The 26,192-nt window shown below is 43.1% G+C and overlaps 2 pseudogenes; both read left to right on the top strand.

Annotated features, from left to right (window-relative positions):
• The window catches only part of LOC134343333 (uncharacterized protein K02A2.6-like), a 906,676-nt pseudogene that overhangs the window by 831,848 nt on the left and 48,636 nt on the right, over positions 1-26,192 (top strand).
• On the top strand, positions 625-746 carry LOC134344633 (5S ribosomal RNA; annotated as a pseudogene).

Genomic DNA, 26,192 nt, shown 5'->3' with positions numbered 1-26,192 from the left:
AGCATTCTGTTTCTAGCCAAGTAGACAGGTCATGTTGTCATATTCTATGTAGGCACTGATGATATAGATAGGACTTGAAAGGAGGTTGTGTTGATGGAGCAGGAGATACGCAAAGGAAAATTGAAAAGCAGAGTCACAAAGGTATTAGTCTCCAGATTATTACCGGAACCACATGTAAATTGACATATATGAGCGGAGAGGTGAATGTTTGACTCAAAGAGTGGTGCTGTAGAAATAAATTCCAATTAATGGGATACAGCCTCCGGACTGGGGAAGGAGAGAGCTTTTCCGTTTGTTTGGGCATCCTCTGAGTTCTGCTGGGACCAGTCTCCTAATGAACCACATATAGATGGCAACAGAAAGGGTTTTTTAAATGAAATAAGAGGAAGAAGTCCAAGAATGGGATCTCTAATGAATCAAGAGAGAAGGATAGAAATGTGGCAGAGGTTAATGAGGCTGAAATGGACTAACAAAGTGTGATGGACATGAGCAAAAAATATAATCAAAAGTTTGCAACACAAAGCAAATCCTGAGATGGTATAAGCCGTAAAATATTAAAACTTACTGGTTTTTATGTGAATGCACGTAACATCTGTAATAAGACTGGAGAAACAGTAACAAATTGCCTCCGGCCATTCTAGCCTGAAAACAGCCAATCTCATCTGGACTTGGAAACTAAACAGGCTCAGGCCTGGTAAGTATTTGGATGAGAGACCACCTGTGAACACCAGGTGTTTTGGGAGTCCCGATAGTGCAGTGGTTGGTGCAACACTTTACAACACCAGCAACGTGGGTTCAATCCCCGCTGCTGTCTGCAAAGAATTTATTCATTCTCCCTGTGACAACGTGGGTTACCTTTGGGTGCTCTGGTTTCCTCCAACATTGGGTTAGTTGGTTAATTGGTCACATGGGTGTAATTGGGTGAGGTAGATTTGTTGAGCTAGAAGGCCTGTTACTGTGCTGTGAAGAGTGAAGAGTGAGGAGTATGATATAATAACTATTACAGAGACAAAGTTGCTGGGTAACTAGGACAGATTCAGGATTTCAGATTATCAAATGTTCCAAAGGAACAGACCTAAAAAGAATGGAAGCAGGCTCGTATTGTTAATAAAGGGAAGTATCAGAGTGATATTTAGTTGTGGTATGGAGGAAATGGATATCAATATAGAATCAGTCTGGATAGAAATCATGAAAAGCAGAGGAAAGAAGACATACAGTAGGTGGGAGTAACACACACAGAATGCTGGAGGAACTCGGCAGGTCAGGCAGCATCAACGGAAATGGATAATCAGTAGACATTTTCGGCCAAGGTCCTTCACTGGGAATGGAAAGAAAGGGGGAAATATGCCAGAATTAAAAGGTGGGGGAGGGGGAAAGAGAACATGTCAGAAGGTGATAGAAGAAGCCAAGTGGGTGGGAAAGGTAAAGGACTGGAGAAGAAGGTATCTGATAGGAAAATAGAGTGGACCTTGGAAGAAAGGTTAGAAGGAGGGGCACTGGGGGAAGGTGATAAGCAGATGAGGAGAAGAGCTAAGATGCCAGAGTGGGGAATATAAGAAGAGGGAAGGAGGAAGAGAAAAGAAAAAAAAAGAGAAAAAAAATTACTGGATGGAGAAATCAATGTTCATCCCATTAAGATGGAGGCTACCCAGATGGAATATAAGGTGTGGCTTCTCCATCCAGAGAGTGGAGGAGAGGAGGCCACAGACCGACATGTCAGAACGGGAATGGGGAAAGAAATTAAAATGGTTGGCCACAGGGAAATTCCACTCATTGAGGAGGGAGAAGTTCATAGGCACCCAAAATGTGATTGCTCAGTAGGGCAGAGCATAAATGGGAAAATACCTACAACATGTGCCTACCCTGAAGAAGGTTAAGTCTTCACTTCAATGGGAATTCAGTGAAACCCTTTCTCGCTGCTCCTCTCTGACAATCCCTGCTGCTCTCTGACTCTTCGACCGCATGCTTACCCAGCTATGGGAGACATGTTCCCTTTCTGGGAACGTCTTGAACTTCTGGTAATGCATGCCGTTCCCCCTTTCATTCACCATTCCCTTTCCCTTTATCCTCTCTTACCCAATCTCCTTGCCCGCCCAGCAACTCCCTCTGGTGCTCCACCCCCTTTCTTTTCTTCCATGGCCTTCTGTCTCTTTTACCAATTTACTTCCTAGCTCTGTATTTCATCCCCTCCCCATTCAGGTTTCACCTATCACCTTGTGTTTTTCTCTCCTCCCCCCACCTTTTAAATGTACTCGTCAGCTTTTTTTCTCCATCCTGCCAAAGGGTTTCAGCCTGAAAAGTTGACTGTACTCCTTTTCCTAGATGCTGCCTGACCTTCTGAGTTCCTCCAGCATTTTGTGTGTGATACAAATTTCTGTCCTGTTTTCAGATACCATAGATTTTGCAGCTTTGGCCTTTCCTTTGCTGTTTAATTTGATATTTGCTAAGCTATTATTGTCTGTCTATCTGTGATTTCTGTCCTCCCTATCTTTTGAATTACAAAGGAGCAGAATTAGGCTACTCGGCCCATTGAGTAGCTCTCTCATTACATTATGATTTATTATCACTCTCAACCCCATTCTCCTGCCTTCTCCCTGAAAGTCTTGACACCCTGAATAACCAAGAATTTAAAAACATCCACTTTAAATATACTCAATAATTTAGCCTCCACAGCTGTCTTTGGCAATGTATTCTGCAGATGTCCCTCTATTTTGAGTCTGTGCTTTCTGATCCTAGACTCTTCCACCATAGGAAACATACTCTCCACATCTACTCTATCCAGGTCTTTCAAGATTTGATAGGTTTCAATGAGATCTCTTCTCTTTCTTCTAAACTCCAGTGAGTACAGGCCGAGAGCCATCAACGCTCTTTGTACACTAACCATTTCATTCCTGAAATCATTCCTGTGAATGTCCTCTGGATGCTCTCTAACTCCAACACACTCTTAGATAAAGGGCCTAAAACTGTTCACAATACTCCACTTCAGTCAGACCAATATCTTATCACAGCATCACAGGTTTGCTCTTATATTCTATCCCTCAAAATGAATGCTAACATTGCATTTGCTTTCCTTACCATTGACTCAGCCTTTTGATACTATCTTCTGTCTTTGCTGTCAGCCTGCATCAAACATCCAATAATATTCCACTCACTTATCCCTGCTTGATCAGTATTGGAACCCATCAGTTTCCTCCTCGAAGAATGTAGAAGAGTTTCATGGACGAGGTTACTTAGTTTTCATCAGATTTGAGACAAGTAAACAATGACAGCAATGAAAATCAGCCAAATGGGGTTTCCACAGATCACTGAAGAAAGAAAGGCTGTATGAGAAAGCTGAGATAAGTAACAGAGGGATATTAAATGTCAACTACCTATGTATATACTAATACCATTACCAATATTTGGTCTAGAGCCTGCTGTGCCTTGGTGACTCAAGTGATCACTTAAATACTTTTCAAATATTATGAGATTCTCTTCCTTCAGGCAGTACATCCCAAATTCCAATCACTCTCTGGGTTAACAAAAGTTTTTCTGCTAAGTTTCATCTGTAAACTTGTGAAAGATATTTCCTACATTCCTGTTTTATTTGTTGATGGGATTGGTAACTGTCATGGGATATTTTAATTTAAATATATTGATTGATGATCCAAACTGGCAAGGATATCATAGAAGAAGAATTTGTGGAGTACATCAGGGAATGCTTCTTAGAGCACCAAGTTCTGGACTTTAACTGAGAACGGGCTATTTAGATTTGGTCATAAGTAATGAGGAAGGATTAATAGACATCATGTGAATAAGATCACAATGGAAGTAACAACTACAATAGGTTAGAATTCCAGGTGCATCTTGGAGTTGAATACTACAAGACCAAAAGGAAAACTGCCTTCAATTTAATTCATGTCATTTTTTAATGGTATGACCTTGGACTTCTGTAGTGGGTGCTGGGAAAATCAACTACGACACAGGACAGTAACAGATAGTCAAATGGATGGTTGTTATCACTCGTTAGGAATTTATCCTAATTAAAAGAGGATTCCTTGAGAAAGAGGCACAACCCTGTGGTTAATCAAGAAGGTCAACGATAATGTAAAATTAAAAGACAATGCATTCATTATGGCCAGGGCCAGCGGCAGTCCAGACAGAGGACTGGGAGGTTTTTAAGAATCAGCAGTGAAATGCTCAAAAGAAGGGAGAAAATTGATTTTGAAAGAAAATTTTGCATGTAATATCAAAATTAAGGGTAAGGATTTCTATTCATATATAATTAGGAGAAAGTTGTGAGACTTCCAGGGACCATGATTGGTGACAAGAAATAATGAAATGGCAGATATATTAAATCATTTCTTTCATCAGCCTTCAGCATGGAGGACACTATAAATATTCTTATGATAACAGGTGGACTAATTTCAAATAAAATGGAGGAATGTCTAAATCCTAGTGACAAGGAATAAATTATTTGTGAAACTCACAGTGCTAAATGCAAGTAAATCATTTGGATCCACTCGCCAACACTCGAAGTTCAAAGCTGAATGCAAATTTATGATCAATGTACATATATGTCACCATATACAATCCTGGGGATCATTTTCTTGTGGGCATTCACAGTAAATACAAGAAACATGAAAGAATCAATGAAAGACTGCCTCCAGCAGGATGGACGAACAATCAATGTGCAAAAGACAGCAAAGTGTGCAAATACAAAACAATACAATAGAAATAATTAAAAGAGAAACAATCCAACATATTGCAGGATCCTATAGCATTTTACTTACACAGGTGCAATCAAGTGGCAAATATCATTCATCAAAATCTTGCTTTAAAATTCAAATTTATTAAAAACACCATACCTAACTATAAATACAAGCCTAATGCAGTTTTAGAGTCAGACTCCTACAAATTATATCACGATCGATCCAATATTATAGGTAGGCGTATCCATAATATACATCTGGATATAATATGACATGTAAACAAGTAGGAACAATTTACTTGACGGATATAATCATTCCAAACACACATAACATGCAGAAATCAATAAATGCAAAACACCAGAAATATGTAAAATTAAAAGAGGAAACTGGAAGTCTATGGAACATGAACAGGGCATCTACAACTGGCATCATCCCAAACTGACTACACAATAAACATTTAGGCCTACACAGCGATGCTTATGTAAATCTTCAGAAAGCCACAACACTAAACACCACTAGAATAGTCCAAAAGTTTCATGTAATTGAGAAATGAGCCTGCTTGACTATGCCTGCACCTCAGGTTTTACCAGACTGAGTGAGAAAAAAATAAAAATAATAATAAGAAATAAATATCGAGAACATAAGATGAAGAATCTGTGAATGAATCTATAGGCCGTGGGAACTGTTCAGTGATGGGGTGAGTTAAGTTGAGTGAAATTATCCTCTCTGGTGCAAGAACCTGTTGGTTGAGGAGTAATAAATTTTCCTGAACCTGATGGTGTGGGTCCTGATGTTCCTGCACTATCTTCCTGATTACAGCAGTGAGAAGACAGCATGGCGTTGATGGTGTTGGTCCTTGATGATGCATGCTGCTTTCTTGCAACAGTGCACCATATAAATGTGCTCAGTGGTAGAGATTGCTTTACCCTCAATGGACTGCTCTGTACCCATTACTTTTCGTAGTCTTTTCTAGGGCATTGAGGTTTCCATACCAGGAAGTGATGCAATCAGTGAATATACTCTCCACCTCACATTTATGGAAGTTTGCCAAAGTTTTAGATGACATGCCAAATCTTTGCAAACTTCTAAGAAAGTAGAAGTGCTGCCGTGCTTTCTTCATAAAGGCACTTGAGTGCTGGACTGAGGACTGATCCTTTGAAATGATAACACTAAGGAAAGGAATTTAAACATTCAAGGGTTTAAAAGGACACTAGACAACGAGGTAACCCGTTGGGGCACCCTTTGAGAGAAGGGTAGTGCAGTCTGATGTGACCAGAATGAACATTAAATTTTCCTAAATGCTATTGGTACCGCTTTGCTTTGTAGAAAACCTCAGTTTATTAAAGAAGAACGATGCATAGCAAAGCAAATATAGCTGTTCCTCATTTAATGAAGGAACTTTTGATGGCATCATTTCTGGTTTATCTGCCACCCTTGTGGCTCTCGTTGTCATTCAGGAGACGTGTAGCCCTTTCATCCCCCGTCTCTCCATCTCTTCTGCTGTTTGTTGTTTGTCTCTGATCCTGGAGACGTGCATGCCTCTCCTCCTCTGTCTCTTCTTCTCTCATCTTTTTTTGTCCTGACTCTTTGATCCTGGAGCCGTGCGGCCCTGGCCTCATCTGATTCTTGTCCTCTCCCTCTCCTTGCCGCTTCCCGACGACGTTTGGCATCATCTCTTGACTATAATGTCCCCCTTCCCTTTCCACGCTGCATAATTAGGCTGAATATTTTTTTACCCTAATGCTATAGAAGATATGAAGCAGTAACACCATAGGATGCTGATTCTTCTTCATAATGTGATTGGTGCTCTTCTAAATGGACATGATATGGTCACCGCTGTCCTTTGACTGCAGCAAAGGGTTTTATGGGTATCTCGAAGTACGTCATTACAATAAGATTTAATTACCTCTTATTGATGGGTGGCAGTTAGATCTGTCCCAATCCTGCACATGCTGATGGTGATTAGCAGAATGTGACCCCACGAAATAGAGCTGCCCTGCCCTTTTGCTCCGGTAGGTGTCACTGCTGAGGCTGGCTGTGCGCATGCGTCGGGCTGTGGCGTCCTGATTTCTATGATGGCGGATCGGCTCTTGGGTTAAAAGGGAGCTGTTGATTTTTGGTGAATGAGCAATTTTATATGAATATATAACCCTAAACTTTGCCTGCATTCTATAAGTTAGCGCATGTTAAATTAGACTTAGCCAAAAAAGTGCCACTGTAATGCACCGTTTGCGCTAATTGGAGGTCACAAACAGACAAACAGAGCATGAGCGTTTTAGTAGTATATTAGACAACATGGTGACCCGTTGGGGCATCTTTTGAGAGAAAGGTAGTGCAGTCTGATGTGACCAGAATAAACATTAAATTTTCCTGCAACTCACATAAAAGTTACTGGTGAACGCAGCAGGCCAGGCAGCATCTCTAGGAAGAGGTATAGTCAACGTTTCGGGCCGAGACCCTTCATCAGGACTAACTGAAAGAAGAGCTAGTAAGAGATTTGAAAGTGGGAGGGGAAGGGGGAGGGGGAGATCCGAAATGATGGGAGAAGACAGGAGGGGGAGGGATGGAGCTGAATGTTATTGGTATCGCTTTGCTTTGGAAACTGAAGTAGAAAACCTCAGTTTTTAAGGAAGAACGACGCATAGCAAAGCAAATATAGCTCCTCCTCATTTAATGAAGGACCCTTTTGATGGCATCATTTCTGGCTTATCTGCCATCCAGGACATCTCAAATGTCCTCTTTCTTTAAGGATCATAGTTTCCCTTCTGCCATCATCAATGATGCCCTCACCCGCATCTCCTCCATTTCCCGCACTTCGGCCCTCACCCCATCCTCCCATCACCACAACAGGGGCAGAGCCCCCCCCCCCTGTCCTCAGCTACCACCCACCAGCCTCTGGATCCAGCACATTACCCTCTGCAACTTCCGCCACCTCCAACAGGACCCCAGCACTAAGCACATCTTTCCCTCTCCACTTCTCTCCACTTTCTTCAGGGATCGTTTCCTCCGCAACTCCCTGGTCCACATGTCCCTCCCCACAGATCTCCCACCCGGCACTTATCCCTGTAAGCGTAAGTGCTACACCTGTCCCTACACCTCCTCTCTTGCCACCATTCAGGGCCCCAAACAGTCCTTCCAGGAGAGACAACACTTCACTTGTGAGTCTGTTGGAGTCATCTATTGCAACCAGTTCTCCCAGCACGGCCTCCTCTACATCGGTGAAACCCAACGCAGATTGGGGGACCGCTTCATCGAGCACCTCCACTCCATCCACCACAACAGACAGGATCTTCCAGTTGCCACCCACTTCAACTCCGCTTCACATTCCCATTCAGATATGTCCATACATGGCCTCCGCTACTGCCACGATGAGACTAAACTTAGTTTGGAGGAGCAACACCTCACATACCGTCTGGGTAGCCTCCAGTCCCTGGGCATGAGCACTGAATTCTCCAACTTCCGGTAATTCCTTCCCCCTCCCTTCCTCCATCTCTGTATCACTCTGTCCCCTCCCCCAGCTGCCTATCACCTCCCTCATGGTTCCATCTCCTTCTACTACCCGTGGTGTTTTCCCCTATTCCTTCTTCACCTTTCCTGCCTATCCCCTCCCTGCTTCCCCCCCATCTTTCCCCTTACTGGTTTTTCACCTGGCACCTACCAGCCTTCTCCTTCCCACCCTCCCCCCACCTCCTTTATAGGTCCTCTGCCTCCTCCCTCTTCACTCCTGACGAAGGGTTCTAGCCCGAAATATTGACTGATCATTTCCACGGATGCTGCCCGACCTACTGAGTTCCTCCAGCGTGTTGTGCGTGTTCTCTGCCACCCTTGTGGCTCTCGTTGTCATTCTGGAGACGTGCAGCCCTTTCATCCCCCGTCTCTTCATCTCTTCTGCTGTTTGTTGTTTGTCTCTGATCCTGGAGACGTGCATGCCTCTCCTCCTCTGTCTCTTCTTCTCTCATCTTTTTTTGTCCTGACTCTTTGATCCTTGAGTCGTGCGGCCCTGGCCTCATCCAATTCTTGTTCTGTCCCTCTGTTTGCTGCTTCCCGACCACGTTTGGCGTCATCACTTGACCATAATGTCCCCCTTCCCTTTCCACGCGGCATAATTAGGCTGACCATTTTTTTTACTCTATTGCTGGATAGGAGATACGAAGCAGTAACACCAAAGGATGCTGATTATTCTTGATGATGTGGTTGGCGCTCTCCTAAATGGATGTGATATGGTCACCGCTGTCCTTTGACTGCAGCAAAGGGTTTTATGGGTGTCTCGAAGTACGTCATTACAATAAGATTTAATTATCTCTTATTGATGGGTGGCAGTTAGATCTGTCTCAATCCTGCACATTCTGATGCTGATTAGCAGAATGTGACCCCTCAAAATAGAGCTGCCCTGCCCTTTTACTCTGGTAGGTGTCGCTGCTGAGACTGGCCGTGTGCATGCGTTGGGCTGTCGCGTCCCGATTTCCATGATGGACGATCGGGTCACGGGTGAAAGCCAGCCTGTTGATTTTTGGCAAATGAGCAATTTTATATGAATATATAACCCTGAACTTTGCCTGCATTCTGTAAGTTAGCGCATTTTAATTCGATTTAGCCAAAAAAAGTGCCGCTGTAATGCACCATTTACACTACTTGGAGGTCACAAACAGACAAACAGACAGACAGAGCATGAGAGTTTTAGTAGTATATAGAGAGATAGATGACAGCAGGAATTATGATTTCATTGGTTGATTCTTTAACAAAAATCACAAAATTCAGAGAAGGCAGCAGAATACAGGAAAACAAGCTTTTTTTTCTCCTGGACCTCTGCTATGTGACAATGTCACCTAAGTAACATGTCATTACAGAAAAAATAAGATGGCTCCAAGTTGGCTGATGCCATTTCCCAATGTGTTTATCAAGAAATTTTTAACAACTCTAGTAAACTTATACTTCTTTTCTCCCTCAAAGTATCTTTGTTGTGTGTCAAATATTGGAGAAACAGGACAGAGATGCTTTAATCTCAAATGGATGGCTGTGTCAATCAAATTGTCACACATGAGATTTTTGGATTATAATAAATAAGGACTTAGGGAGAAAAACAGTCGGCGGGCAGCTTGCAATGAGCTATATAGCCAAGGCATCCTGAGCTGTTTCCATGGTAAATTCTATTTTAAATAATCTGGAGTTCAAGAATAAGTAATATTTTGAAGTTAAGATTAGCTTGCAAGGGAATTGTAAAAAGAATTGAGCACAAGAGAGCGACAGGGAGCGGGAGAGTTATCAGGAGTTCTACTTGAGGGTTAAAGCCATGGAGGTAGAGAATACAGAGGTTCTAATGGAGTTTGACAGTTTGTGGTATTTTACATCATGCTTTAGTAAGTTTAAGGAACATTCAATTCCATATTATTTGTAGTGTTCATATTTTCATATATTTTATTCATGGCTTCTGCTTGTATTCAATAAATGTTTTTAAAAGAGTCCTGGGATCATCTGCTCTGTGAAGCTTAACTGAGTTTCTTCACCTGGAAAGCTGTGTGGGGAGCTGTAGGAGAAATGACCTACAATGCCGTGTGTGCTCAACTGTGACAGATATTAAGGAAAAGAAATGGACACATTGCCTACAGAAGATTTTGCTTGCCTTCTACTCAAAGACAACTTTAGCGTGAATGTTTCGGAGGCCACTGCTTGTACACTGAAATGTAGATCAACCAGGTATGTAAATTATTCCAGATATTTATCACTCTTCAATAGGGGGAAAAAAACCCTCTGGAGATGCTGGACATGTCAAACGGAAACATTCAATCCCATTCTGTTCTCCAGTTCTCACTGTTTCCGTTGTATCTGCTCTGAAGCCAAAACATTCCACACATGTGTCCCTGAGGTATCACCCTAGTGGGGGTTTATGATAATTTTGCAGATCTAATCTTTTTCCTAGATTTCTAGTCTCATCTTTTCTCATTTTTGTCTGAGCATAGGGTATGTTTCCCTTAGTCCTCACCCACCCTTGTCATCCTTTTTTGTACTATTTTCAATGGAATTCCACCACCAGATACATGTGTCCCTTCTTCTCCACTTTCAGTAATGTGGAGACTGTTCTCTTCGTAACCTTCTTGTTTGGGCTTCCATCTCCTACTGCAATGCCTTTTCTTACACATTTTCCCATGCAATCACGTCTGTTCTTTTATCTCATCTCTTCACATCATCCAGAGCTCTATATTGTCCCTCCAAGTGAAGCAAGGACTCACTCCAATCCAGTATATTACACAGGGTGTTCATAACGTTGGTTCCTGTCATTGGTGGATTGGACTACTGCTTTTTGGATCACTTCTCTTCAGGGCACAGAGGTGACTCTGAGCTTCCAGTCATATTTTATTTTCTCATGTCTTTCTCAGCGTGGCCTCTGCACCGTGCCATGAAAACTCAGCACAAACTTGAGAAACAACATCCTCAGTCTGGCCAGGTGGCAATCTTAAGGATTCAATAACAAATTTCAAAAAAAATTCATTTAACTCTCTTTTCCTGGCAAGTTCTTCTCTAATAATGTACTCAGTTCTGTAAAATTTATGTTGTTTGTAAGCTATTCAGTAATATTAGTCATCTGGTTCAGCACAGCCTAGATGTGCAGAAGGGGCTGTAGTGCTCTATGACTCCGTGACACTATGACTATCACTCAGACTATTAACTACTCATTTAACTCATCATTTTCTAATCCCATTTTTCATTCTCTCTACTTTCTCATCCACTTGCCCCAAATTCGACCACTCACCATGCACTAGGAGCGATTTACAGTGACAGCTAACCTATCAGACCATACACTTGAAGTAAACCCCTGTGGTCTCAGGGAGAATCTACACACACAAATTCTTTTTGGAATCTCTTCAGTGTTTGTGAATACTTCCTAGACACCAAGGAACCAGAACCCTCACTGGTTTCCAAAATGTAAACTCTTTTTGGGGTGGGCTCAGTAAGGCATTTGACAAGGTTCCACGCGGTAGGCTTATTCAGAAGGTCAAAAGGCATGGGATCCAGGGAAGTTTAGCCAAGTGGATTCAGAATTAGCTTGCCTGCAGAAAGCGGAGGGTCGTGGTGGAGGGAGTACATTCGGATTGGAGAGTTGTGACTAGTGGTGTCCCACAAGGATCGGTTCTGGGACCTCTACTTTTTGTGATTTTTATTAACGACCTGGATGTAGGGGTAGAAGGGTGGGTTGGCAAATTTGCAGATGACACAAATGTTGGTGGTGTTGTAGGTAGTATAGAGGATCGTCGAAGATTGCAGGGAGACATTGATAGGATGCAGAAGTGGGCTGAGAAGTGGCAGATGGGGTTCAACCCGGAGAGGTGTGAGGAGGTACACTTTGGAAGGACAAAATCCAAGGCAGAGTACAAAGTACAGGATACTCGGTAGTGTGGAGGAGCAGAGGGATCTGGGGGTACATGTCCACAGATCCCTGAAAGTGGCCTCACACGTAGATAGGGTAGCTAAGAAAGCTTATGGGGTGTTAGCTTTCATAAGTTGAGGGATAGAGTTTAAGAGTTGCGAGGTAATGATGAAGCTCTATAAAACTCTGCTTAGGCCACACTTGGAGTACTGTGTCCAGCTCTGGTCGCCTCACTGTAGGAAGGATGTGGAAGCATTGGAAAGGGTACAGAGGAGATTTACCAGGATGCTGCCTGGTTTAGTGAGTATGCATTATGATCAGAGATTAAGGGAGCTAGGGCTTTACTCTTTGGAGAGAAGGAGGATGAGAGGAGACATGATAGAGGTGCACAAGATAATAAGAGGAATAGATAGAGTGGATAGCCAGCGCCTCTTCCCCAGGGCACCACTGCTCAATACAAGAGGACATGGCTTTAAGGTAAGGGGTGGGAAGTTTAAGGGGGATATTAAAGGAAGGTTTTTTACTCAGAGAGTGGTTGGTGCGTGGAATGCACAGCCTGAGTCAGTGGTGGAGGCAGATACACTAGTGAAATTTAAGAGACTGCTAGACAGGTATATGGAGGAATTTAAGGTGGGGGTTTATATGGGAGGCAGGGCTTAAGGTCGGCACAACATTGTGGGCCCAAGGGCCTGTACTGTGATGTACTATTCTATGTTCTATGTTCTGCGTTCAGAGATTCCTGCACTGCCTGTTTGTTCTCTGTGGACTGTATGGCAGTCACGCATTCACTCAAAACCTCCCTACCTTTATCTTCTGCATCCTGGTTAACATAGAAGGGCTACATATGCCTTGTTTATCTTATCTACATGTGCTTTCAGCTTCAGGGATACTTGATCTTGTACACTGTGACAACTTTGTTCCTTAATAATCCCTAAAGCCCTACCATTCATTGTGGAAATCCTACCCTTATGGGTACCTCCAAAGTACACAGTGTCACACATAGCAAGATTAAGGATAAACAAAATTCCATCTGCAATTGCTCTTCACATCTTACAAATTACATTGATGAATATAATTATATTATGACTATCCATAATATTAACAGCACAGAATTAGGCCATTCGGCCCATCGAATCTGCTCTATCATTCCATCATGGCTGATTTATTATCCCTCTCAACCATATCCTTCTGCCTTTTCCCTGTAACCTTTGATGCCCTGTAATATAATCTTACCTCATAACACCTACTTTCATTTAATTTATATCCAGATTGTTAATATATACGCAGCAATTTACATATGGAATCAGCCATATAAATACGATGCCTCGAAGAGCAGGTGCCTTCCTCTTTCCCAAAGCTGTTTTGCCATATACAAACAAAAGTCAAGGTATGATGGAATCCTCAGAAAGGTGGCATCCATTATTAAGGTCCTCCATCATCTAGGATATGAGCTCTTCTCATTGCTACCATCAAGGAAGAGGTATAGGAGTCTGAAAACGCATATTCAACATATTCATATTCCTTAACACTGTTAGATTTCTGAATAGACAACAAACCCATTTACACTCTATCACTTTTTTTTTGCTACTTACAGTACCTCTAAAAGTATTCAAAATGGCACACGGAAGGTTTCATTTTTCACTGACTCTTTTGTGTCGAAGTGAATACAGATCTCTACAAACTGATCTAAATTAATTACAAATATAAAATACAAAATAATTGATTCCATAACTATTCATCTCTCCCCCCTCCCACCCCCGTTTAATATGACACACCAGATCACTACTGGTGAAGCCAATTGGTTTTTAGAAGTCACATGATTAGTTAAATGGAGATCTACTTTTGCAGACAGTGTGCAGTCAAGGTGTTTCAATGGATTGTAGTAAAAATACACCTGGATCTGGAAGGTCCAACTGCTGCTGAGTCAGTATCCTGGCAAAAGCTACACCATGAAGACAAAAGAACACTCCAAGCAACTCTGCAAAAAGCTCAAGTAAGGAGATTGGGTAAAAAAAAATTTTCAAGTCACTGAATATCCCTTGGAGTACAGTTAAGTCAGTCATCAAGAAATGGAAAGAATATGGCACAGCTGTAAATCTGTCTAGAGCAGGCCGTCCTCAAAAACTGAGTGACCGTGCAAGAAGGGCACTAGTGAGGGAGGCCACCAAGAGACCTATGACAACTGTGGAGAAGTTACAAGCTTCAGTGGCTGAGATGGGAGAGACTATGTATACAATATTTGCTGCCCTGGTCCTCACCAGTTGCAGCTTTATGGAAGAGTGGCAAAGAGAAAACTAGTGTTTAAAACAAAAAACTGACATGAAATCTTGGCTTCTGTTTCCCAGAAGGTATATGGGAGACTCTGAAGTCAGCTGGAAGAACGTTCCATGGTCTGAAGAAACCAAAATTGAGCATTTTGGCCGTCAGACTAAACACTATGTTTGGCCTAAGCCAAAGACTGCACATCATCAAAAACACACCATCCCTACTATGAAACATGGTGGTACCATGGTGGTGGCTGCACATACACTAAGGATGCTTCACGGTAGCATGTCCTGGAAGGCTTGTGAAGGTAGAGGGTAAAATGAATGCATCAAAGTACAAGGATATCCTAGAGGAAAACCAGATGCAGTCTGCAAAAGAACTGCAACTTGAGAGAAGATTTGTTTTCCAGCAAGACAATGACCCTAAGCATAAAGCTAAAGCTACATAGGAATGGCTTAAAAACAACAAAGTTAATGTCCTGGAGTGGCCAAGTCAGATCCTAGACCTCAATCCAATTAAGAATTTTTGGCTGGACTTGAGGGCTGTTCACTCGCGATCCCCATGCAAACTGACAGGGCTTGAAAAGTTCTACAAAGAAGAATAGGGAAAATTGCAGTGTCCAGATGTGCAAAGTTGATAGAGACCAATTCAACACACACAAAATGCTGGTGGAACTCAGGAGTCAAGGCAGCACCTATGGAAGAAAAGTATAGTTGATGTTTTGGGCCGAGTCCCTTTGGCAGGACTAGAGGAAAAAAGATGAGGAGTAGCATTTCCAGCATCTGCAGATTTTCTCTTGTTAGAGACCTCTCTAGACAGACTCAAAACTGTAACTGATGCCAAAGGTGAATCTACTAAATACTGACTTGAAGGGGTTGAGTAACTATGCAATCACTTATTTTGTATTTACTAATTTTAGTAAATTTACACCAATTTGTAGAAATTTGTTTTCACTTTGACACAAGCATTTTCCTTTGATCAGTGTCAAAAAAGCCAAATTAAATAATTAAATCCACTGTGATTCAATGTTGTAAAAATATATATACATAAATATAGTAGAGGGGTGGAAACGTCTCCACCAAAGGAGGTGAAAATAGTCACAGTCATCGTCATACTTTGTTGATCCCGGGGGAAATTGGTTTTCCTTACAGTTGCACCATAAATAATAAATAGTAATAGAACCATAAATAGTTAAATAGTAATATGTAAATTATGCCAGTAAATTATGAAATAAGTCCAGGACCAGCCTATCGGCTCAGGGTGTCTGACCCTCCAAGGGAGGAGTTGTAAAGTTTGATGGCCACAGGCAGGAATGACTTCCTATGACGCTCTGTGCGGCATTTCGGAGGAATGAGTCTCTGGCTGAATGTACTCCTGTGCCCACCCAGTACATTATGTAGTGGATGGGAGACATTGTCCAAGATGGCATGCAACTTAGACAGCATCCTCTTTTCAGACACCACCGTGAGAGAATCAGTTCCATCCCCACAACATCATTGGCCTTATGAATGAGTTTGTTGATTCTGTTGGTGTCTGCTACCCTCAGCCTGCTGCCCCAGCACACAACAGCAAACATGATAGCACTGGCCACCACAGACTCGTAGAACATCCTCAGCATCGTCCAGCAGATGTTAAAGGACCTCAGTCTCCTCAGGAAATAGAGACGGCTCTGACCCTTCTTGTAGACAGCCTCAGTGTTCTTAGACCAGTGCAGTTTATTATCAATTCGTATCCCCAGGTATTGTAATCCTCCACCATGTCCACACTGACCCCCTGGATGGAAACAGGGGTCACCGGTGCCTTAGCTCTCCTCAGGTCTACCACCAGCTCCTTAGTCTTTTTCACATTAAGCTGCAGATAATTCTGCTCACACCATGTGACAAAGTTTCCTACCGTAGCCCTGTACTCAACCTCATCTCCCTTGTTGATGCATCCAACTATGGCAGAGTCATCCGAAAACTTCTGAAGATGTCAAGACTCTGTGCAGTAGTTGAAGTCCGAGGTGTAAATGGTGAAGAGAAAGGGAGACAAGACAGTCCCCTGTGGAGCCCCAGTGCTCCTTCCTTCCGCTAGCCCACAGATCACCCTTGGGCAAAGTGTAGCACCTGATTAGCCATCCCCTCCCCCAGTCAGGGTAACATGAAGCTAAGGGAGCAGGTGTTGGATGGTTGTATGAGCAGCTGGCGCATATCACAAGTCCTGGTTATGCGACCACGGATGTCAGGCAGACAATCTCTGAACAGCATTGATAATGGCTGGGGTAACCTGTCTTTTAAAGACACTGCCCAGAAGCAGGCAGTGGCAAACCACTTCTGTGGAAAAATTTGCAAAATACAATCATGGTCATTTGACCATGATTGCCTACGTCATATGATACGGCACATGATGTTGATGTATTAAATATATATAAAATCGTAATTTATAATTTTTATAGTTTTTATAGTTGTTTATTATGTATTGCAATGTAAGGCTGCTGCAGAACAATAAATTTCATGACATATGGCTGTGATGTTATACCTGATCCTGGTTCTGATTTTTCATTTACATACAAAAGAAACCGCACTCACGCAATTCAACACAATCCAGGACAAGGCTGCTCATGTGATTGGTATTCAGTGTCTCACCCTTTACTCTAGCACATAGTGACTGCAGGGTATACCATCTACAAAATGGACTGCACTAATTAAGCTAGACTACTCGAACATTTCCCTCAAACACTCAACAGAAGGCGCATGGGAATGTTGTCTTCTGTACGTTGGAATTGGAATTGATTTATTTTTGTCACATTTACCAAGATACAGTGTAAAGCTCATCCTGCATACTGTTCATACAGACCAATTCATTACACAGTGCATTGAGGTAGGACAAGAAGAAAAAAAGACAGAATGTAGAATGAAGTGTTACAGCTACAGAGAAAATGCAATGTATGTAGATGTTAAGGCACAAGATCATAATGAGGTAGACTGTAAAGTCAAGAATCCATCTTACTGTATAAGAGGTCCTTTCAAGAGTCTGATAACAATAAGGTAAAACCTGTCCTTGAACCTTGTTGTATCTTCTAGCTCATGGGAAGGGGAGAGGAGAGATGTCTTGGGTGGGTGTTATCTCTGATTATGCTGGCTGCTTTAGTGAGGCAGCAAGAAGTATAGATAGAGTCCAAGGAGGGGAGGCTGGTTTCCTTGATGTGTTGATCTATGTCCACAACTCTCTGCAGTTCCTTGTGGTCATGGGCAGAGTAGTTGCCATGCCAAGCTCTGATACATCTGGACGGAATGCTCTATAAGGTGCATCGATAAAAATGGGGAGGAGTAACATTTCTTTAGCATCCTGAAGAAGTAAAGGAGTTAGTAACCTTTCTTGCCTGTGACCTCTATATAGTTAGATATACATCATCCATATACTATCGAGACCTACATTCAACATTTTGTGGCAACTTTTATTAGGTACACCTGTACAGCTGCTCTTTAATGCAAAAGTCAGCCAATCATGTTGCAGCATTAAAGCTGCAGACACGATATTCAGTTGTTTCTCAGGCTAAACATCAGAATGGAAAAGAAATGTGGTCGAAGTGACTTCGAATGTGGAAAGATTTTTGGTGACAGATGGTGTGGTTTGATTATCTCAGAAACTGCTGATCTCCTGGGATTTTCACGCATAACAGTCTCCAGAGTTTACAGAGAATTGTGAAAAAAAATCCAGTGAGCAGCAGTTCTGTGCGTGAAAATCTCTTGTTAATGAGAGAGGTCAGAGGGAATGGCTAAACTGGTTCAGGCTGACAGTAACTCAGATAACCACGTGTTGCAACAGTGGTGTGCACAAGAGCATCTCTGAATGCACATCACATCAATCGAAAAGTGATGGGCTACAGCAGGAGAAGACCATGACCATGCTCTCAGTGGCCAGTTTATTAGGCACAAGAGATACTAAAGTGGCCACCGAGTGCATCTTCATGCATCTATTGATGCTGCAAATGGGTCCTGCAAACCCCTTCCCAAGAATATTGTGGGAGCACCCTCACCAGAGTTTGGCAGCAATCCAGAAAAGGGATCTCCGTCATGTTTTCTAGGGCAGTTGATGATGCATGATAAATGCTGGTCTTTCAGGTGACACCCACTTTCTGATTAAGGATAAAAATGCACCTTTTCAAGTTCATTGAATATTTTATCTATCAATAAGATCATCTCTCATTTTTCTAAGCTCCAGAGAGAACAGGCTCAATCTATTCAATGTTTCATTTTAATCCGCAGTGAAGTGTTTCTGAACTGCCTTCATGATATGTATAACTCATTTAAATAAGGCAACCAAAAATCTACAATGTACTGCAGGTATGACCTTACTAGTAGTTATAGCAAGACATTTCTGCTTCATCTGTCTTTAAATAAAGGGTGGTATAGCATCATACAACTGTAACTTCCATTGTTTCTTTTATATATTTTCTCTTAACACAGAATGAAGCTGTTCAACCCATCAAGCCTGTGCAATCCCATTTCCTCCCTTATTTCTCGACAAACACTTTCCTCTCACCTGTCCATCATCTTATCCAGATTCTCCTGTCTCACATGAGGAACCACTCACAGTAGCCAATTCATTAACAAAGAAACTCCGATATTTTTATGCAACACACATCAAAGTTGATGGTGAATGCAGCAGACCAGGCAGCATCTCTAGAAGAGGTACAGTCGATGTTTCAGGCCGAGACCCTTCGTCAGGACTAACTGAAGGAAGAGCTAGTAAGAGATTTGAAAGTGGGAGGGGGAGGGGGAGATCCAAAATGACAGGAGAAGACAGGAGGGGGAAAGATGGAGCCAAGAGCTGGACAGGTGATTGGCAAAGGGGATATGAGAGGATCATGGGACAGGAGGTCCGGGGAGAAAGACAAGGGGGAGGGAACCCAGAGGATGGGCAAGGAGTATAGTCAGAGGGACAGAGGGAGAAAAAGGAGAGTGAGAGAAAGAATGTGTGCATAAAAGTAACTAATAGATAGGGTACGAGGGGGAGGTGGGGCATTAGCGGAAGTTAGAGAAGTCGATGTTCATGCCATCAGGTTGGAGGCTACCCAGACGGAATATAAGGTGTTGTTCCTCCAACCTGAGTGTGGCTTCATCTTTACAGTAGAGGAGGCCGTGGTTAGACATGTCAGAATGGGAATGGGATGTGGAATTAAAAGGTGTGGCCACCGGGAGATCCTGCTTTCTCTGGCGGACAGAGCGTAAGGGTTCAGCAAAGTGGTCTCCCAGTCTGCGTTTAGGAAAGCAGAAAATGTAGGGAAAACTCAACTGGTCAGGCTTCATCTATAGATATATTTTAAAATTTCAACCATCCTTTATGGAGTTATGGGAACTGCACTCCACAGCTGCTGTGACATGCAGGAATTCCAGAAGCTACTGTGTTTGCATAAATATAATATTGCTTTTTTTATACTCATCTATAACACCTGATCTGAGTCCATCCTTTCTTCAGCACATCTACAGGTGATTCTCTCACCTGTCATTACTATCATTAGATCTGGGTTGATCTCTCATTGTTATCTTTGAACCTCAGGAGTTTGGTCTGATCCAGAATATTTCTGTCCATATCTTAATTTCTTCAAGTTCCATTCATTTTTCATCCCATTCTCATTAGCATATGATGCCTTTATTTATTTTTACGCAAATAATTGACATTTTATGCAGAAAAGGTGGACGTCATGGAGTGATTGTCTACGGAGTCTCTGTGGATGGAGGTTAGGAACAGGAAGGGGTCAATAACTTTACTGGGTGTTTTTTTATAGGCCGTCCAATAGTAACAGGGATATCAAGAAGCAGATTGAGAAACAGATCCTGGAAAGGTGAAATAACGACAGAGTTGTCGTGATGGGGGTTTTAATTTCCCAAATAACGATTGGCATCTCCCCAAAGTGAGGGGTTTGGATGGGGTGGAGTTTGTTAGGTGTGTTCAGGAAGGTTTCTTGACACAATATGTAGATAAACCTACAAGAGGAGAGGCTGTACTTGATCTGGTATTGGGAAATGAACCTGTTCAGGTGTCAGATCTCTCAGTGGGAGAGCATTTTGGAGATGGTGATCATAATTCTGTCTCCTTTAGAGAGATAAGAACAGACAAGTTAGAAAGTGTTTAATTGGAGTAAGGGGAATTATGAGGCTATCAGGCAGGAAATTGGAGGCTTAGATTAGAAACAGATGTTCTCAGGGAAAAAGTACGGAAGAAATGTGGCAAATATTCAGGGGAAATTTGTGTGGAGTTCTGTACAGGTATGTTCCAATGAGACAGGGAAGCTATGGTAGGGTACAGGAACTGTGGTGTACAAAGGCTGTAATAAATCTAGTCAAGAAGAAAAGAGAAGCTTACAAAAGGTTCTGAGAGCTAGGTAATGTTAGAGATCTAGAAGATGATAAGGCTAATAGAAAGGAGCTTAAGGAGGAAATTAGAAGAGCCAGAAGGGGCCATGAAAAGGCCTTGGCGGGCAGGATTAAGGAAAACCCCAAGGCATTCTACAAGTATGTGAAGAGCAAGAGGATAAGACGTGAAAGAATAGGACCTATCAAGTGTGACAGTGGGAAAGTGTGTGTGGAACCAGAGAAAATAGCAGAGGTACTTAATGAATACCTTACTTCAGTATTCACGATGGAAAAGGATCTTGGTGATTGTAGTGGTGACTTGCAGCAGACTGAAAAACTTGAGCATGTAGATAGGAAGAAAGAGGATGTTCTGGTGCTTTTGGCAAGCATCAAGTTGGATAAGTCGCTGGGACCGGATGAGATGTACCCCAGGCTACTGTGGGAGGTGAGGGAGGAGATTGCTGAGCCTCTGGCGATGACTTTTGCATCATCCATGGGGATAGGAGAGGTTCCGGAGGATTGGAGGGTTGGGAATGTTGTTCCTTTATTCAAGAAAGGGAGTACAGATAGCCCAAGAAATTATCGACCTATGAGTCTTACCTCAGTGGTTGTTAAGTTGATGGAGAAGATCCTGAGAGGCAGTATTTATGAAGCTTTGGAGAGGTATAATATGATTAGGAATAGCCAGCATGGCTTTGTCAAGGGCAAATCGTGCCTTACGAGCCTGATTGAATTTTTTAAGGATGTGACGTAACATATTGATGAAGGAAGAGCAGTATATGTAGTGTATATGGATTTCAGCAAGGCATTTGATAAGGTATCCCATGCAAAACTTATTAAGAAAGTAAAGAGGCATGGGATCCAAGGGGACATTGCTTTGTGGATCCAGAACTGGCTTGCCCACAGAAGGCAAAGAGTGGTTGTAGATAGGTCATATTCTGCATGGAGGTCGGTCACCAGTGGGGTGCCTCAGGGATCTGTTCTGGGACCCTTACTCTTCGTGACTTTTATAAATGACCTGGATGAGGAAGTGGAGGGATGGTTTAGTAAGTTTGCTGATGGCACAAAGTGTTATGGATAGCGTGGAGGGCTGTCAGCAGTTACAATGAGACATTGATAGAATGCAAAACTGGGCTGAGAAGTGGCAGATGGAGTTCAACCCAGATAAGTGTGAAGTGGTTAATTTTGGTAGGTCAAATATGATGGCAGAATATAGTATTATTGTAAGACTCTTAGCAGTGTGGCGGATCAGAGGGATCTTGGGGTCTGAGTCCATCGGATGCTCAAAGCAGCTGCGCAGGTTGACTAAGTGGTTAAGTAGGAGTACAGTGCATTGGCCTTCATCAATCGTGGAATTGAATTTAAGAGCCGAGAGGTAATGTTGCAGCTATATAGGACCCTGGTCAGACCCCACTTGGAGTACTGTGCTCAGTTCTGGTCGCCTCACTACAGGAAGGATGTGGAAGCCATTAAAAGGGTGCAGAGTAGATTTACAAGGATATTGCCTGGATTGGGGAGCATGCCTTATGAGAATAGGTTGAGTGAACCCGGCCTTTTCTCCCTGGAGCGACGGAGGATGAGAGGAGACCTGATAGAGGAGTATAAGATGATGAGAGGCATTGATCGTGTGGATAGTCAGAGGCTTTTTCCCAGGGCTGAAATGGTTGCCACAAGAGGACACAGGTTTAAGGTGCTGGGGAGCAGATACAGAGGAGATGTCAGGGGTAAGTTTTTACTCAGAGAGTGGTGTGTGCATGGAATGAGCTGCCGGCAACGGTGGTGGAGATGGATATGATAGAGTCTTTTAAAAGACTTTTAGATGGGTACATGGAGCTTAGTAAAATAGAGGGGTATAGGTGAGCCTAGTAATTTCTAAGGTAGGGTCATGTTGGGCACAACTTTGTGGCCGAAGGCCCTGTATTGTGCTGTAGGTTTTCTATGTTTCTATGTTTAATTTTCTATGTTTAAATCATTTTTAATAATTAAGGTTAAAAAAATGCTATTTTCACCTACAGGATTGATAGAGATCGGACACAAAATGCATCAGCTTTCCCAGCTCAGGTCAATAGAGAATGATTTGGATTTAATAATGCATTCTAGGAAGGATTAAGAAGCCAGATCTACCTGCATCTCACCTCCAGCATTTTCCATTTGAAGAGGAAAGGAAATTTAATATGCTGCAGATCTGAAATAAAAATAGAAAATACAGCAGGTCAGGCAGCGCCTATGGACGGAGAAAATTAATACTTCCCCAACATCATATTTGACAAAGACTAGTTAAGTTAGATTCAATCAGTTAAGTTAAGTCAGATTAGTTAAATTAGCAGGTTGGAACAAAGGGAACTACCCTGATATAGTGAAATAATGTGGATGTTAAGGAGCAAAAGGATCTGTTGTCTGTGTGTTCTATTTTGAAGTATTTTCAAAGGGGGGGCATTGGTTTTACAACTCCCTGTTCCACACTTTCATCGCTACCTATCACACTTTGTCATATTACCTTGCTGAGCAGCACTTGCCCTTTCACCTCTGCACTTCCCACCATCCAGTCACGCAAACAATCTTTCCAGATGAAGCTGCAAATCATTTGCACTTTTTCCAATCTAATATTCTGCACTTAGTGTTCACAATTTGGACATTGATCAAGATTTCCATGGCAGAGTTTCGCGACAGTTTCTCTGAGTTAAGGATGACCATTTAGCAAGAGGCAGTGCATTGAAAGAATTACCTTTCAGTCAGGTCCGCATTCAAGATTTAAACCACGGAGCTTTGAGCCAGTTTTCTCTGAGTTGGACAACCAGCACCAGGGTTGCATAAAAAGAGCTACTTTTAAATCAGGGCAATGATCATGATTTCAAAGGTAGAGTTTCATGGCAGTTTCTCTCAGTTGAGGAGTGATCAATCAGTAAGAGGCATTCATTGGAAAGGGTCAATAAGATTAGCATTAGTGCAAATGAAGCAGCCATTTTTTTAGCGTCCATTGTCTTGGACTGTGACAGTCTTTAGAGTGGCTTTGGCTCATCAGGCTTAGGTGAGATCAGGTCTGAACTGTAACAGAATTATGCCAACCGCAGTGCTACTGTGGCGTCCCAAAATTATACAACATTAGCAAGCGAAGCGGCCAGTGGAAAGTGGCCAGTGAGTGAGTGGGCCAGTGAAGGAGTGGAGCTTTGAGGCTTTGACTCGAGAGGCTTCGACGAGAAGAGGTGGAGGACAAGCTAGCTCACAGTTAGTTTTTACAATGTCCCCTGAGACGGTGATGTGCCTCTCATATGAGATATGGCAGTCTTGGGGGAACGCCCCTCTCCCGCAGAGTCACATCTGCCAGAAGTGCTTACAGCTGGGCGATCTGGAAGACCGTGTAAGGAATCTGGAGCAGCAGCTGGATGACCTTTGACTCATAAGGGAGAATGAGGCAGTCATAGATGAGAGCTACAGGGAGGTAGTCACACGTAGGCTGTCGGAAGCAGGTCGTTGGGTGACAGTCAGAGGGGGGAAAGCGAAGGTGAGCAGACAGGTAGTGCAGAGCACCCCTGTAGCCATTCCCCTGAGTAATAAGTTTACCGTCCTGGATACTGTTGGCGGGGATGACCGACCAGGTGTGAGCCACGGTGGCAGGTCCTCTGGCACTGAGTCTGACCCGGTGGTGCAGAAGGGTGGGACGGAGAAGAGGAGAGCTGTCGTCATTGGAGACTCTATAGTCAGGGGAGCAGACAGGAGATTTTGTGGACGTGAGAAGGACACCCGCACAGTTTATTGCCTCCCGGGTGCCAGGGTCCGAGATGTCTATGACCGGGTGCACAACATCCTGGTACGAGAGGGAAAGCAACCAGAAGTCGTGATATATGTTGGGAGCAATGACATAGGCAGGAAGAGGGATGAGGTCCTGAAGTGTGAGTTTCGGGAATTAGGCAGAAGGCTGAAGAACAAGGCCTCAAGGGTGACGTTCTCAGGATTGTTGCCAGTGCTACGTGACAGAGATGGTAAGAATTGGAGGAGATGGCAGTTGAATGCATGGCTGAGGAGTTGGTGCAGGGAGCAGGGTTTTAGATTTTTAGATCATTGGGATCACTTCTGGGGAAGGTGGGACCTGTACAGATTGGATGGGTTGCACCTGAACTCGAGGGGGAGCAATATCCTTGCAGGTAGGTTTACTAGCATGGTTCGGGAGGGTTTAAACTAATTTGCAAGGGGGATGGGACTCAGAGCGATAGAGCAGTGGAAGAAGTGCATGGAGTAAAGCCAGATCTAACATACAGAGAGGCTTTGAGGAAAGAGAAGCAGAATAAACGGTGTAAAGACAGTAAGGTAGAAGGGCTGAAATGTGTGTACCTCAATGCAAGAAGCATCAGGAACAAAGGTGATGAACTGAGAGCTTGGATACATTCATGTAATTATGATGTAGTGGCCATTACAGAGACTTGGCTGGCACCAGGGCAGGAATGGATTCTCAATTTCAGTGCTTTAAAAGGGATAGAGAGGGTGGAAAAAGGGGAGGAGGGGTGGCATTACTGGTCGGGGATACTATTACAGCTACAGAAAGGGTGGGTAATGTAGCAGGATCCTCTTTTGAGTCAATATGGGTGGAAGTCAGGAACAGGAAGGGAGCAGTTACTCTACTGGGGGTATTCTATAGGCCCCCTGGTAGCTGCAGAGATACAGAGGAGCAGATTGGGAGGCAGATTTTGGAAAGGTGCAAAAATAACAGGGTTGTTATCATGGGTGACTTTAACTTCCCTAATATTGATTGGCACCTGATTAGTTCCAAGGGTTTAGATGGGGCAGAATTTGTTAAGTGTGTCCAGGATGGATTCCTGTCACAGTATGTGGACAGGCCGACCAGGGGGAATGCCATACTAGATCTAGTACTAGGTAATGAACCGGGTCAGGTCACAGATCTCTCAGTGGGTGAGCATCTGGGTGACAGTGACCACCGCTCCCTGGCCTTTATAATTATCATGGAAAAAGATAGAATCAAAGAGGACAGGAAAATTTTTAATTGGGGAAAGGCAAATTATGAGGCTATAAGGCTAGAACTTGCGGGTGTGAATTGGGATGATGTTTTTGCAGGGAAATGTACTATGGACATGTGGTCGGTGTTTAGAGATCTCTTGCGGGATATAAGGGATAAATTTGTCCCGGTGAGGAAGATAAAGAATGGTAGGGTGAAGGAACCATGGGTGACAAGTGAGGTGGAAAATCTAGTCAGGAGGAAGAAGGCAGCATACATGAGGTTTAGGAAGCAAGGATCAGCTGGGTCTATTGAGGAATATAGGGAAGCAAGAAAGGAGCTTAAGAAGGCGCTGAGAAGAGCAAGAAGAGGGCACGAGAAGGCCTTGGCGAGTAGGGTAAAGGAAAACCCCAAGGCATTCTTCAATTATGTGAAAATAGAAGGATGACAGGAGTGAAGGTAGGACTGATTAGAGATAAAGGTGGGAAGATGTGCCTGGAGGCTGTGGAAGTGAGCGAGGTCCTCAATGAATACTTCTCTTCGGTATTCACCAATGAGAGGGAATTTGATGATGGTGAGGACAATAT

Source organism: Mobula hypostoma, chromosome 3 (genome assembly GCF_963921235.1).
Source record: "Mobula hypostoma chromosome 3, sMobHyp1.1, whole genome shotgun sequence".
Lineage (NCBI taxonomy): Eukaryota > Metazoa > Chordata > Chondrichthyes > Myliobatiformes > Myliobatidae > Mobula > Mobula hypostoma.
The sequence above is the reverse complement of the archived record's forward strand: the minus strand, read 5'-3'. Positions and strand labels throughout refer to the sequence as shown.